Raw genomic sequence first — 16,293 nt, 5'->3', positions numbered from 1 at the left:
TGAAAAACTATTACCTTGGAAGGAAATGCTCTTTGAGCTTCTGATTCCTGACTGTGGATCTCCTCCTGGAACTATTTCCAGCAGGTACGGCTGCTATTTAACAGGCAAGCAACACAATTTAATTTACCATTTAACAAGAACAAAGTTTCCTACACTTTTTCCACCCTGCCACTATCAATTCGCTCTGGCACAAACCAATGTGTCATTATTTCCATGGAGTCATGTAGACTGTTTTATTGAAAAAAATATTTCCAGAAGTTTTTGTTGAAACGTAACTTTGAAGACTGTCTATGTGCAACTCAGAAATGCCACATTTGCTTTTTTTCAGCTGTCACTGTATTTCCCCCAGCTTTTAAGAACTCATGAACATTCTTCCAATTAAAAATCTTTGCATCTGACCTGGTCAATCCAGACGAGTGCCAGCTACAGAGCCTCAAGAAGCATCTCAAGCAAATTCTATGCTTTCAGTGATGTTAACCTTTATTTCAGTGTGTTTCAGAACACCTCCTTCAGAAGCCATGAAATCATGAAATATAAAAACAAGATTAAAAAAAAGCAGCACTGATTTTGACTGAGGAAAGAAGAATAATCTCTGTGTATCAAGCTTTCTCACATGGATTTAGTGTAATAAATCGACAACTCCTGTTAGCCCTGATATACAAACAGTGGAGAGATTGCAATGGATTAAATGAGAACTTTGAAACAGACCATGTCATAACAGCATGACAACACTCAGCTCTTGACGTTCTGGCAACCTGCATGCTAAATAATGCTAGCTAAACCCAAAGTGAAGCTTAAGAGTCATTTATGAGGAAATTCTATCAAAACAGGAAGTGCAATGGAAAACACAGATGAACAAAATCACTGTAAGTAAATCCTGGCAGCGAGTCTCTCCTTCATACACACACTTCTCTAATGTTTCTCTTGACTGACTGTTGTGCTGAAATAAATTCATATGACAAATCTGATTTTTTCCTCTATAGATCACCATACTTTTCCAGCACAAAAAGGCCCAAGTATAAATAATATACTTGCTGAAATGCTTAGATTGGCATGTTATCTCACGTAAGAGGAAGGTACCAAGATCTCAGCTGTAGAGATGTAGTAATTTTTGGTTAGGCGAATTGCACTGATTTTTTCTTTATATAATGCTTCTGTAGGATATTCAACATTTTTCCCTCCTCTGATAAAAGATATAGACTGATAACTTAGTATGTATATAGTGTTCTTCAGTCATGTATTTCAAAATACAGATAATTATCACAAATTTAGTAATGCAAATCCTGATACAAAGATGTCTTTCTTCTCATTCCAGCAGTAGAACATGGAACAAAACTTCTGAGTCTGAATGCTCAGTTCAATACATTCTCCAAATAATTTACATCCCATTAGGAAATAATTAGACTGGCTCAGACTACAAAATGACTTTAAGGAAAGTTCAGGAATTTGGGGTTCTAGGATGTGTACCAGACTCCCACGCCTGCTCAAAACAAGTCTTAACATCAACAGTTCAGTGAACATTGAAACTAAAAAATTCTGTTCTCCTTTTGTCCTATTCCCTCCACCACGGTAATTTCAGCATTTATTTTCTCTAAGATAGTCCTTGTTTCAGCATCCCCTTTCCTTCCTTCCTTCCCCCATTCCTGTTGCCCAAGGTCTCCAGCTCCCACCCACGCTGCTTTCCTATCTGTCTGGATAACAGGCAGTATGTACAACATTTATACTGGCTGACCAGCTAGTAATCATGAGCCAGCTTGTTGGCAAGATGATGCCTCAGAATGGGTAACGTTTGAATTCTATATACATGTCTTTTTGTAAGAGCTCCAATTCACACATCTTTCCTTTATTCGACTCCTCTTTGCCACAAAACTTACAGAAACTTAATTGCCTTGAGATATGAAGCTGAAAAAAAATATATGCTATCATAGTGTCTACAGACAGGAGTGAAGGTAGATAGGATAACTGTCTTCAGATACATCACTGGACTGCTACAAAAAGGATGAGCATTCGATGAGCAGGATGAGAAGACAGAGGACTGAATTTCATCACAAACCATTCAGATTAAACATGTAAGAAGTTGTCCAACAGTTCTAGCTTAATTAACTAAATTGCTGATAGAGGTTGGAATGGCATCACTGGGTCTTTCAAGAACAGGCAAGTTGAAAGTTCTGGAAGGAAACCAGGTGTAGTTTGGTTCTACTTAATCTGGTGGGCAAAATGCCTTAAGAACTCATCCATCCTTATTTGCTGGGATTCAATTCACATTGAGAGAACAGGATACACAGAAAGACAGGGTACAAAACCACTATCAGACAACCTTCAGCGAGCCAAACAAAATGAACCCTGTCATCATCTCTGGTGGATTATGAGTTAAAGCATAAAGAAACAGTTATATGAACACAGAGCTCACTGCAGTGATTCTCTGGGGATTCAACATCTTTAGCTCTGACCCCAAATTAAAAGGTTAAAACCCCAACTCTGTAGGTAAGAAAACAATCAATTATAAACAGGTTCTGAAAATCAGCTTGGTTCACGTCTTGTGTTTTTTATTCAGAACTGTCCACCTTATTCATCATTCTCCTATCTTACCCCAAGTCATTAAATATTCAGGCAGGGATTTCTTTTGTTATTTTATTAGTACTATGTTTTTTCTCCCCACTTGGGTAAAATTATTAAATTAATCAGTTTCCCTTTAAGAACTGGATGGCCCTGCCACCTTAGTCAACATAAATTGTTTCCAAAGAAGTTTCTTGCTCATCACAGTAAGGAACAAAATATTTTAAAACCCCAAACTTCAAAATCCCAGATGGTCTTGAAGTCCTTTATAAATAAACTGCGTGAGTTTATAGTCAAATCTGCCCAAGAAAACCTTCTAATGGATACTGAAAACTATAAATGCTCTCAGTTTATTAAAAAATGATTTGACACCAGCACAGACTATTTCAATTTTTTTTCCCCTCACATTGCAGAGCTAGACACACTTCTCAAAATATTTGCTTTCAACAAAGTGACAGCAGCCCCTCTAGAAGTGTTATGTAAGAGCCAGTATTTGATTTTTTTTGTTATATTTCATGTTATATTGTCTGTTGAATAAAATGCTTTAAAAACATTAATGTAATATAGAATTTCAGACTCTTAATCATTTTGACAGGTTTTCTGAAACTCTTCAGAGCAACATTTGAGTAAAACCCCTATGCAATCCACAGCACTGAAATAGGTGCAGAACTGGGGGGAAGGGGAGAGAAGGGCTAGAAAGGTCTCTACTCTAACACACATGCATTCATTAAAAGAGAAAAATGCCTAGAAATTTGGCACAAAGAAGAGTTTTTAAATGAAGTCTGCCTGAGGGGATAGCCCTGACTTGCGCTCTTACCAACTGGATGAATATCATGTGACCGTTAACAAGTATTACGTACCAGGTAAAAAAATCTCTCCGTAAGAAACCACACCATGCAACACTATGTACAACTTCAGAGACAATGCTTTCTGAAGGGGAAATGTTTGTAGATTGATGCACCGTCTATACACAAAGACATCCAGACAAAAATGACGATAAGCCAAAACCAAAGCGCAGTATGTGCTGTGCTTTTAGGATGTTCATTAAAGGTGAATTTGGATCCAAAATTATTTAACATTTAATTATTTAATAGTCAGGGTGTTTCAGATCAGCTTATTTTGAATACCGATTATTCTACGCCTTAACTCCAGTTTTTTCACTGCGTGCCTTCATCTTAATGTAGACTTTAACTTTTAGACCTATATTCAAGTTGTCTTCATCTTGCATCTCAGCTCTCTGAAAGGACTATTTAATCATTTAAATGCCAGAGTCCACGGCCAATTTATGTGCTGTCATCTGAAAATCAAATCCACAGTTGAAACACAGCAATGGACTCAATGCGTACTTGGTTTTCCAAACCACAATTATTCAAAAAATACTTCGGAACCAAAACAAAGCAGCCTTCGTTCGCACTACAGAAAATTCTTGTATTGGCCTGAAGCCCTCGGTATTCATTGTCCCCCATAACACATGAGTAACTAATTTCAGATATCTATAAATAAAACACATAATCTTTCATACAAGGATCTATTATAGTTCAAACACTATAACAGGGGACATACATGTAGCTGTCAAATGGAAGTGCTTTATAACTTTTTGTTCTGTATGCTTCCCCTCTCGGAGAAAGTTTGAATGTAAAGAACCTCATATGTTGCTTTTCCAAACATTACAGTTAGCAAAATAAACTAAAAGTTTAACATACATTTTATAAGTATATATTGCAACGCTGTCAATATCACATTCAGATAGAGACAACTCCCTAACAAGCTACCAACAAGTTAACTAGTCACCCATTTTTCTTTTAACTTCTGATAGAAATTAATATTCTGTACGAGCTGCTTCCCCAAGAAAACTCAGCTCCAATTCAGCATCTGGAGGCTGATGAAGTATTGCTTTTGCCCATTTTCACAGCTGCAGCTAACTAGCAAGAGAAGGTCAAGTGATTAACCCGAGGTCACAGAGTGAGTCAGTGCAACAGGATTACAATCATTAACACTCCTGGCTGCCAGTCTCAACACTTGTTCTTCTACTACCACATACACAGCCTTTACCAGCTTTAGCACACAAAACTGATGGACTAGTTAATGCCAGACAGAGAAAGAAAGGGCAATTTTGCCTGTACACGGCAATGTCAATCCACTCAATCTTGATCTGTAAACACTCCTCAATTCCAGCACAGCTCTGCCAATACATCTCACTTCTAGCCTGTCAAATGCTGGTATTCGTGCCGTGGGCCCCTGCTGAACAGCGACTGCCTGCTGAGCCAGATGGAGAGGTGACTGTGGAACTAGACAATTAATTGGAAAATTCAACACCAACTTGCACCTTTATCCAACAGCTCACTGACTCCACAGAAAGCAAGAAGAGCCTGATCAGAGCAATATAGATACAAACCTCACAGCTGGGCTGGTTATGCTAATGTTAAACAGTATTCTGTCATACAGTATTTTGAGAACAGTTAAGATGACCTTTTACTTAAGCCATAAACAAAAACAATTACTGTCATTAGCAGCACTGCTATAGTATAAGCAAGTCAAAACAGAAATAGATGGTATATTCATATCCTGCACACAGCAATATGTGACTACAAATACCCATGTATACTACAGCCGGAATGACAAATACAATTTCATAGAAAGGTTGCTTCCTCAGTGGAGATTACAGCAACTCCAGATTAAGATTCTGACAATCTCATTTTCTTAAATCAAAGTTTAAGTCATAAATACAGCTCTAACTGCAGTGTCTCTTGACCCACACCAGCTAGCATTAATCAAGTTGGTATCATCCTTGATGAAAACAGGTTGCAGAGGCTTTGCTCACTGAGACCACTGACAACACATCCACACCACTCTGGATTCATGGCTGTTGGTGACCATGACCTGCAGACTGAAGTTTGCTCAGTTGTGTCTATGCGAGATCACAGGCAAGGCTCACAGTACTTTCAATCCCAAGTCACATGAAAAATGTTCTCCTCATAACCCAGTTATGTACATCCAAGAGGTCTGGACAGTCCTGGAACTGTCATCTTTTGTCAGATTTGTGAGCACTTTTCTGAAACAAAACTCTGAAGCATCTGTGGCTCACCTACTGATGTTTTGTAATATCATTAATCAATCACATCTGATACACTAGACTTCCTCCATGAAAACTAGAATCAGTTTCACTGCATTGATTCACTGCCAAAATCCTTCAACTGGTGTCATAGAGTAGTGGCGTTTGTCAAGCAACAGCACTGTGCAGGATACAGCTTTAACCGTCAACTTATTCTGCTTTCCAGTCAGTGGCATGGGATCATGTGGAAAGATTCAAGAACTGAAAACAGATGGGAAAGATATCTAACTCTTGAAAGGATAACACATTTATCCTATACCAGTGCTTAATTTATTTTAGGTTTTCCTAAGGACATTACAGGTACAGCTCAGAACCAAATATACAAGCATGGATGTGAAGATAGGAATTCTACGTTTTCTTATCAATTATAAATTAAAATATTTTAACAGTTATTAATTACACATACTAATGTTATGCAGCTACCATTGGTTTTGATGCTAGGATAAGGGAAGAAGAGAAACTGAAAACAATGTATATGGCATCAGTGGATAACATCTGAAGTTATGAGATAGCTTAGGGTAAACAAGGAGACAGGACTTTGCTAAAAGGAAAAAAAAAGCAATTCTCTTGTGCCTCCTACATGTGGACTGACCCTCTATTTTTCTCCACCAAGCAACTTAACACACTAAGCACTATCTGTGTTTTTAAGTATCACTACTCAGAATCTTGAACAGGTATAAGCAGCAAAGTGGAAAAGAGTCAGATGCAGGCCAAGATAGCCAGCAGATTCACCCATGGTTATCCCCAAGGGCAAAAGCCACTCTTTCTCTTCACTCTCACATACACTGTCTCTTGAAGGTGACACAATCTTCATTGCTGCTGCTTTGAGGAACAGTATTTTCAGAGTTCAGATCTCAAACAAATGAAGCCCAGACAGCTAAGCACATACAAAACAGAATACTAATACTTGTATAGCACCTTTTATCCTAAGATCCTACAATAAAAATATCAAATAAACCAAGACAGTTCCTTCAATTCGATCATTAAAATAATAATAGATCAACCACAAAAATGAAATTAGCACAGTGCATAGGTCCTTATTTACAAGTCACCTGTCCCCATTTTAGTCCTGGGGTTGGTCTTTTAAGCCAGATAAACCTGCCTCCAACTGGCAACTATTTTGAATTCTTCAGTTCCCAAGCATTCAAGACTTCAGCAATATAGTAGCCACTAGAGCTCTTAAAATTCAAACCGCACACAGATTTCCTGATCACGTCTACAGACTATATGTTCTTCTCTCATCCACTTTGGAGTGTGTTCTGCATGGAAAAGAGAACAACAAAGTACAGTCTTATAAGCAGAAGGACCGATCACCAAAGTAGAAACATGACCATCCAACTCTTAAGCAGCACCAGATCAAAGAAACGCTCCCAGGAACCGATCTCACTCCCATCAAATTGAACATGTACAACAAAGCCCTTAGTTCTTAATTAGTATTTGTATTAGGAAGATCCTAAATCAACTGCTTAGATGGCAGTGAAAGACAAGTGTACATTTGTAATAACAGTTTTTTACAGAAAAGCCAATGGGTTTTCTATAAGTTGTGCAAAAAGTAGACATTTCAACTGCTCTTATATTGTAGCAGTAACCCAACCAGTTGCCATTCCCAGACAATCCAGTATTCTGTTTGAGGGAAGGTGGGGACTGAGCCCTACTCAATCATTATGGAGAGAACCTATGGCAGCAGCAAACACCTTGCATCTCTCTGCTGTAACTAATTTGGACATATGGAAGGAGGCAGTGATGCCTGTGTTCTTTTTGGCCTAGGAAATATCATCTGCAGCTGTGAAATTCACACGAGCACCGAGTTGGTAAAGAAAACAGATGGCAAACAGAAGCAAATGGTTAAAATGTTCCCTCCACTGCAACACATGTGAAATCCCTTATTCCAATGGGCTGCAATAAACCTATGACTGTCAGTGCACATATAATGTGTTGAAGAATTTTTCTTCACAAGGAAATAAATCTGATTTTTATCTAAGCTGGCAGTAAACAGGGTCAAATATTTAACTGTTTCTGTGGCAACTTCCCTATTGTTTTTCAGTTTTTAGTTTGGGGGTTTTTTTTATAATGTCAACAAAGTCAGAATGCTGCATAACTACAGATCACAAGGATGTGAAGAAAGGTGAAGAGGGTCCATGGCAAACACCAACTGTCAAATAAGGAACATAAATGTTTATTGTAAAGAGCAAACTGTGGTGCGAGACAGAGGAACTTAGCTTCACCAATACTGGATTTACTGTGCATGGCTTAGTCAAGTGATTTATATGGATTACACCACATTTTCCCTTTTTGTAGCTTGCCTTGATAATCAAAAAATCTTTTTGTAATTTACATTAATAGCTCTGCAACATTGTGGAAAATATTAAAAAAGACCTTTATATTTTGGCACCTCCTACTGCAGAGGACTGCACACAATCAGCGCTCTTTTGAACTGTTCCAAAGGGTTTGGCAAGAATTTGAGGTACACCCAAAATGTCATGAAAGACCCTGTACTGAATCCTCAGAAAAGCTGGTCAGTGAATGTCCAGGTCAATAGTTTTCTTAGGCCCAAGTCCGCAGCACGCCTCTGCCAGCAAGAAAAAACATTACGCATACGAGTCACTTCCATTATCTTAACTCAGTCGTTTTTAATAATAATACACATTATATAAGTGTTATTTCCATAGCCAGTGGATCCCAAGTTGGGGAATACTTTCAGACCATAAAAGGATGTCACCACAGAAGATTTCAGAATGAAATCAATTAAGAACTAGGCTTTTACAGCACATGTTGCTGCCTCAACAGCACAAGCAAAAGAAAGCACAGCAGAGAAAGTACAACAGAGTAATCCAAGAATGGAATTCAGAAAAGCCTGAGTTTTTGAGCATAACTACTGTTCTGACCTTGGACAAGAGTTCTTCTATTTTCCTATTTACATTTTTATATTAATAAAAATCCTCCTATCTCAGAGTATGGTTGAATGAGTGACCAAAAGGAAATAATGGACAGTTTTGTAAGTGCAAAGAAGTTACGGAATGCAAAGCCCTTATGGAAGTTGTGTGGATGCAACATGCAGTGCTGGTAGTGTTTTGTAACACACTCACAGCTTAACCTAGTGAGAACTATCGTAAAATTGCCATCAAGACTGATATGCTGAAAAGAAAAAAAGAAGAAAACCAAAAAAACCCACACCACAAAATTGGAAGAACATTAATAAAACCTGGATGGTTTTGATGCATCTTACCTGCCAATTCAAAAAATGGTACTTAAGAAGTCCACATCCAAAGAAAAGCATAAAATATAGGATGAAACCACGGTGGGTAAGAATGGGAAGTGTGTGAAGCTCAATTCATGGCCCCAAATTTCAGCTGAAATTAAGGCAAACTTTTTCCAAACCTTCCCATCAGCATTATGTGATTTTATCATTTCTGTAAATGTAAATATCTTGCTATTCTTCCACCTCTTTTGTGCCTTCTTTGTGAGCTTCAGGAAAATCTGAATCAAAACAAGATCTGTGCCAGTCTTGGGCACTAAGCACAGATACCAAAAGGTTTCTGTCTACCTGTACACTGTATAATTGGAACTGTTTAACAAATTGTAAAGATACATTTTACTCCCTATTTTTTTTAATAGTATGCAAGAATGTAAATACAACAACTAATGTAAAATGCACCAAGATGTACTCAATAAAACTCTGGTCCACAGAAGAATCAGTTATTTCCCATGTGATTCTCCAACTAGCAAGAGGGCTTTGGAGCACTGCTTCAGTTTCCTAAAGATGACTGAGAAGTGCCACTAAGAAACATCCTTCTGGTTTTCCAGCTGTCAGTCCCCACAAAAGCAGAAGAAGGATGGTTGGCTATAGAGCTCTTGCTGCACTGCTCCAGAAGTGCTCCTCCACACTCTGCCAGGGCTGTTCACACAACATGAGAAGGATGAGGTAAAACTGGAAGCAAATACTTGCTGTCACTAAGGTATCAGGCCTATGGGCTACATGAAGCCGATGCCTAAACTTTCTGATTTAAGAACATAAGAATTAAGCTTTCATTGTTAAACTAGAACCACATCTTGTTCCAAAGATATGCAAGACCTGTAACAGCTTCTCCCAGGGCCAGAAATCAGTAACTCTAGTAGAAAACTAGGGACACCTAAAATTTCCCCATATACACATTTCCTTTTACATGTAGTGAATCATCCTAGAAAAACTCCTTCCAAACACTTTGAGACTAGCTGGATACATGGGTATTTGGATAACGTAGTATTTGAACATAATGGAAATAAGAGAAACAAAACAGACTTTTACAGACTGCCCCAAATAAAATCCAACCCTTAGTATCTTAGAGAGGGATCTCTTTCCCAAGTATTGAATATTAAACAGAAATAATCAGGTAGGAGAATAAGCCTACACGTTTAAAAATAAAGCCACAGGCATCAGTTCCCCTCACAAAATCCAACAGTGATCAGATCTGTTAACTACACACATCAGGTAAAAGCTGTGATGAATTAGCACCAAAGAAACTGGCACTGAATATTCTCTAGTTCTTGCTGTTCTGCATCATTTGGATTCCAGGAGTTTGCTAAAATCTAACTACATATGAACAGGATTGACTTCCAAATTTTTGCAACTATGAAGATACCAGTTTCTGTTAACACCTGGATCAGTCCAGCTTCAGAATCCACCCAAGCCTGAGCTAATGTCATATTTAATTATATTAATTCCAACCTCAGTAGTGACAATATGTAAATCTTGTCCACAGGCTGAACAAGAAGGTGGCAAGGCAGAAATTTATCTCTTAAAATAAAGTACCAGTGATTAATGAATCACATGTTTATATCTCTTTGGAGGAACACTTATAATACAAAGCAATTCCAGACAGAGCATTCCATGCCAAATCAAACACTCCTATGAAAAGACAATTTCTGCCAGTTCCTATGTCCAAAAAAGCTTTAAAAATTGGAAAAATGAAAGCATTTGCCCTCTTTCCATGAAAACCCAAAGTGCTGGGCACCAGGAAACATAATGTTCCCACTGATCTCCAGTAACAGAGGTGAATAATAATAATTTCAGAGTGATGAGAAGTAATTTGATGTATTCCACTGGGGGGGGGGGGGGAAGCACAACTCTTTTTGATACTGTAGAGACTTCCTGAAAAGATAACTGCACTGTGTAAGAATTCAGATTTCTTTTCCCTGCTATATTGTCCAACTGAAGATAAGATGCTTTTCCCCGCAGTTACAGAGGATTTGGAAAAGCTGTCAGAACCACAACAAAAAAGAAGGCAGAAGCAAAATTTATTTTTTAAAACTTTGGGTATCGTTTTCCCTTACTCAAAGGGTAGCTTATCAAGATGATCAGCTTATAAAGCTCGATTTCAGAAACTAGTCAGTTCCAGGGAAGAAAAGTAGTAGCTGCAGAAACCTTTTAGTCAAAGCACTAACACAGATCTGAATAACAGTGGAAATAGTATCTTTTCCCCAATAAAACAACAAGTATTCTCCAGAAATAGTAGAACTTTGGAAAGCCAATTTGAAATTAAACAAAGCAAATGAAACAGCCAACAACAGTTTAAAAACAAAAACAAAAAGCCACCCACAAAAAAAAAGGCAACAATTGAAAATAAAATGTACCATAAGTGACAACCAGTACTTTTAGTTTAATCTCCATTTCTCACTAACCTTACAAACTGCAAACCCATTTTATTTTTGACATAAATGAAGATAATATCGATAAGAGCAGTCTTGACACAGAATATGAAAAGTTTAGTGGCTTTTCAACTTTTTAACAGAGTCAGATCCAGCTCCACATGCTAGTGAAGCAAAGGAGTCTGGAATATACAGCTTTCATTCTTTAGAGTACCTCCATCTCCAGGGACATAATTTATTTAAAATTTTGGTTTTCCACTTAAAGTTTCATAGCCCCCTGTTTAGGTACTCACACGTTCATGCTTTACCTTACAGTATAACTGCAGCAACAGCAGCAGTCTATACACTTTTGGGTAGCCACTCAAAAATAACTCTTCTGATTTTGATGACTTAGAGATGCAAACACTTCTTTTTTTTTTTTTTTTTTGTGCAATCAAGGAAAGTCATTTTCCTGGAAAAGCACCTCCCAACATACTGGTTCTTAGACAACCTTCACCAGCCATGGCAATCTGAGCTATTTCAAAGTTGCCTCTGCTCCCCAAAGACAAATCTATCAAATAACATGGCCACAGCTATAGCCCATTCTTCACTTGCTGGCTTATCCCTGCTTCTCAGTGTTTTTCTCTACTTATCTTTCCTCCATTATGGTGACTGAGTTTATAATCTCCATTCTGATAACAGAAGTAGATGTCACGCTCAAAAACTAAAGTAATCCCAAGTAGTGAAGGTTAGGTTCCTGACAAAATCATCCAATCAAGACAAACCTGGCCTCTTTAGACTAAGAAATTTTGAACAGATGACATGCCAAAATATTCAACCAAGAAACATTAGAAGTCTCGTCATTTTTATTACTTTTTAAAACATTTCCTTGCCTGACTAATTTCAAGTTCTCTAGAAAAGAAAAAAATCCACCATGCACTAAGTTACACTGTACGAAACATGAGACACATTGAGCCAGTTCCGGCAAAATCTGTAGGAAATGCCAAGAATAAGTTTTGTTGGAAATGTTGTTTAACAGAATTACTGAGAAAACACTGATAATATTAATCTCTAATGGCACAGAGCAAGGAGACCAAAGAGAGTTAAGAAAATGCTATTTCCTCTCCATTGTAGGGCTTTAGATTCTGCTATAGCAGAAAAGTCAGCTGCTGTGCTGAAAGCATCCCTTCAAAGGCAAAGACAACCAAAGAGAGCTGGCATTTTTCCTCTGGTCTTGAAAAAGCCAGCTGGAAAAGGTACCTGCAACAGGAAGACCTTTTCTTTACAGGTTTGTTTTCTAGATGTGTTCTGCTTACCTATCTGCCCATGGTGGCCTGTGGTGCAGACAGTGTAGCGGACAGTTGGGTTGTTTGTTTTTTTTTTTAATATCTGTGCAGACAGAACAACTATGACCATTGGACTGGAATGGGGTTTTTTAATCCCCTTTACACAGCTGTACATGACAATACAGGCAGAATCTAGAAGAGAAACACATCTAAGATTGCACATTAAATCAGCTCAAAGATCCATCCAGCCTATCTCAAATAATCGTCTTATTTAGATATCTAATAAAGAATGAAATCAAGGTGAGCATACGACAGTTCCCTTCTTTCCCAGCCTTGACCTATTTTCAACTTCAAGTTATTAATCCTCAGTAGGCTTCTCTTTCATGAGCCTGCTCTATCTCTTCTGAAACCTCTATAAGCCTATAGCATCCACAGTGTCCTTCAGCAAGTTCTACAGGTCTGCTACCCATCATGAGAAAAACTGCCTTTTCTCCCATTTCGAATGGGTCCCTATTAGCTTCATAAGATATGCCTTAGTTCTTATATTAGGAGAAGTAATAAACACTTGAACCCCTCCATGCCACTAATGACTCTGCAAATATCCAACATTTTATCTGTTTCCTTCCAGGCTGAAGAGATAACTCATTTTTTATACTGAAGCTGTTCCAGCCACGTTTTCTTTTTCCACCTTTTTTGTCCTTCCTTGTTACATTTTCACTTCTGCTATGTCTTTTTAGAGATACAGGTAGTACTCAAGAACCAAGCAAGTCACAGACTTATCTCTAATCCGATACTACCTGTTCATGATAATTGATTTACTTTCTTCCCCCACTGTTGCCAGGTACCGAGAAGATCTTTCCATGGAACTGTTGTCATCACCCCCAAGATCTTGCTTTTAAGTGGCAAGGATCATGTTTTACATGTGAAAGTAGTACTATCATTTCCCCACATGCATAATTTTGTGCAGTATTTATTTACGCTGAATTGCATCAGCCATTTCATTGCTAAATCAGTCTCAAAGTCTTTCTTAAATTTGTCATAATCTGTGTTATTTCCCTCATAACACATTAATATGGCACATAATCCTATATACTGTGACATAGTATAGAAATTTAAGGACCACGATTATCCAGGGTGATTGAGTGTATTTTTAGAAAGATATTACAATGAATTATTCCAGAGAGAGAAAAAGATTATTACAGGAGGATATTCAGTTCTATTCACTACTAGAAAAAATACATCATGATATGAATTTGCAAGAGTTCTCAGAAGTTCATTGCTTTATTTCAAAAGGAAGTCAGCTTCCCTTCCCACTGTGCACACACATCTTTTTTTCTGTAGAACAGTGTTAAAATAGTTGTACAGGAAACTGTAGCAGAAAGTTTTGGATCCCTCTATCCTACCCCTTAAGGCAGTCAAACAAGCCTTGTAACTAAACACAAATTGTGCTACTAGCAGGGACTGGAATGCCCTTCTTGCTTCACATGAGAGCCTGGCAACAAAACCAGAGAGTCAGTCACTCTACCTTTACACAATACAGGGAACCTTTATTTTTTATGCAAAGTGGAGCAGCTTCAACAGGTGACAACCTGTTTTCTCATATTCCATGTGTTTTTCCTATATTCCATGTGTAAGAGGGAGGAACAGTTTGTCCATGGTTAACTCGTACAAGTGTTCTCTCAGCATGGCTATAGGTAAAAAAATAAAAATCTCCAAACACTTCGTTTATGGCTCCCAAGACAGCTCATGTGAAAAGAGCATCAGGGTTCTCAACTTGCCAAAAACGTTCTTCCAGCATGCTCAGAAACAGGAATTTAGGCTCCTGTTAAAAATATTGGTATGTCTGAATTTTACACAGCTCCTCAGTCTCAAAGTACACAACCTATAGTTAAGCAGTGGAACATTTTGTTACAAGACACTGTCTATGCTAAAAGTTTACAGAAGTTCATGGGAAGATCAGACAAGCAAATGAAAGAAATTCAGAGGATTTTAAAGTACAATCTGTCTGAAGCAGTTCTTGAATCCCAAATTCTTGGTAGAAAGTTTGGGGAAATTATCCCTAAAATAATATTTCAATATTTTTCCCCTAGGTATTTGGTTTTCACTGGATAAAACAAGGTCCTATGCTATAAGACCTCACACCTTATCTAGAGTAATTAATAATTCCTGTGTCAGCACTAAGACAGATAAATAACATAGAGACTCCCATGCCATTTCCATCCACAAGCAGGCAATGCAGCCTGGAAGATGCTTTGTGACTCAGGTCTTGCAGCTGACTGGTTGGACCAACCTGCTTTATCAGCCTGCAAGAACCAGGCTGGTCAGTTATCTGTTGGTGATTACAGAAAGACCATGGAATGTCTACGTTGCTTTCCCAACTTTATCCCAACAGTTATGTGCTTTACAGGACAAGCTGGTTCATTTCTTTATGTCTAACTTTCCCCATTGGCATAAGCTGTCACCTTTATTTTAAAGCAGTTGCGCATTAAACTAGAAAAAAGTTGCAATCATAACAATCTCTTTTCTGTAGTTATGAAAGTGGACAGATTACTTTCCTCCCTGTGTTATTCTGGATTCTTCTTTAACAGCTCTGAAAATTTAAAGCCATCTGGTAGCAGCTGTGTCTTGACTGCACACCTGTGCTTGAGCTGAAGTGGGGAAAAGTTCAATAAGGATTATACTTTAGGTGCCATAACGTCTCATTTGTTCCAGAAATATCACAAAGATTTAATATTCCCCTCCACTTCTCCCTTAACTGCTTTGTGCTTTACTCAGAACATACAGATTAGAAAGACAAAGCAATTTCTGGACAGCACAAAGCCCTTGCTGCTAGGCGCATAGCAAAAGTTTCCATGAATCTCTGTTGATCCTGGACCTGCACTTGCAAAGCTATATTGATTCAGGACAAAAATAGGACTTTGGCTGAGCACCGTGGCTTTCCATAGATATCTACTCATCAGCAAGCCAAAGCAAACTGTACTAACAGTGAAAAAACACCATTCTGAGCAACTAGACAATACCAAGCTTGGTAATGTCTGAAGCTGCAGGGACCATACAGTCAATTGCAATTAGGGAGTACTCTCAGGATAGTATCTCTGATTATTTCCTTATTTGCCCCTTCCCTTAAATTCAAGAAAATAAGAAAGCTGTGTGTGCAGGACATGAAGAACCCGTCAATCTGCAAAAGTTCAGAACAGGACAAGCTAAATAGGTCACCAATGATTCGTTTTGTATAGCATGGCACCACTTCACCACTGCTGCTGATTCACTCATTTTAGTGTCCTTGCAAGGACACTTGTTCCTGTAAGTACTCTCTGGAGTTAAGCAGTCTAAAACATGGGATCTCCCCCATCCTTTAATCTTATTACACTAGGGCTGCTTGCCATAATCTAGCACTGGCTTTTTGCCATTGACTTTAGCTTAAATCCTTCCCCAGAGCAGCTCTCATCTTGTTCCCACCTCTTTATCAATGAAATGCCCTGCAGTTTCTCCTCCAACTCAGTGCTCAGCCAGTGCCCTAGCATGGTTCTAAGAATGCTATGTTGTTAAAGATATTATCATTTGAATTAAAAATAAACCCGAAACTATCTGCAGATAATTATTAGTGACCCCATGGCATTCTCTGCTCCATCCACCTTTACACCTCCACCATCATCAGGCTTTGAAATAAGCAGCATTCTCTCAAATGGCAAAGTGCAGAAGATGAGAAAAATCCCAGGTATTTTTTCCAAGGAG

This window comes from Strix aluco, chromosome 10 (genome assembly GCF_031877795.1).
Source record: "Strix aluco isolate bStrAlu1 chromosome 10, bStrAlu1.hap1, whole genome shotgun sequence".
In the NCBI taxonomy this organism is placed as follows: domain Eukaryota; kingdom Metazoa; phylum Chordata; class Aves; order Strigiformes; family Strigidae; genus Strix; species Strix aluco.
Note: the sequence above shows the minus strand (reverse complement) of the source record.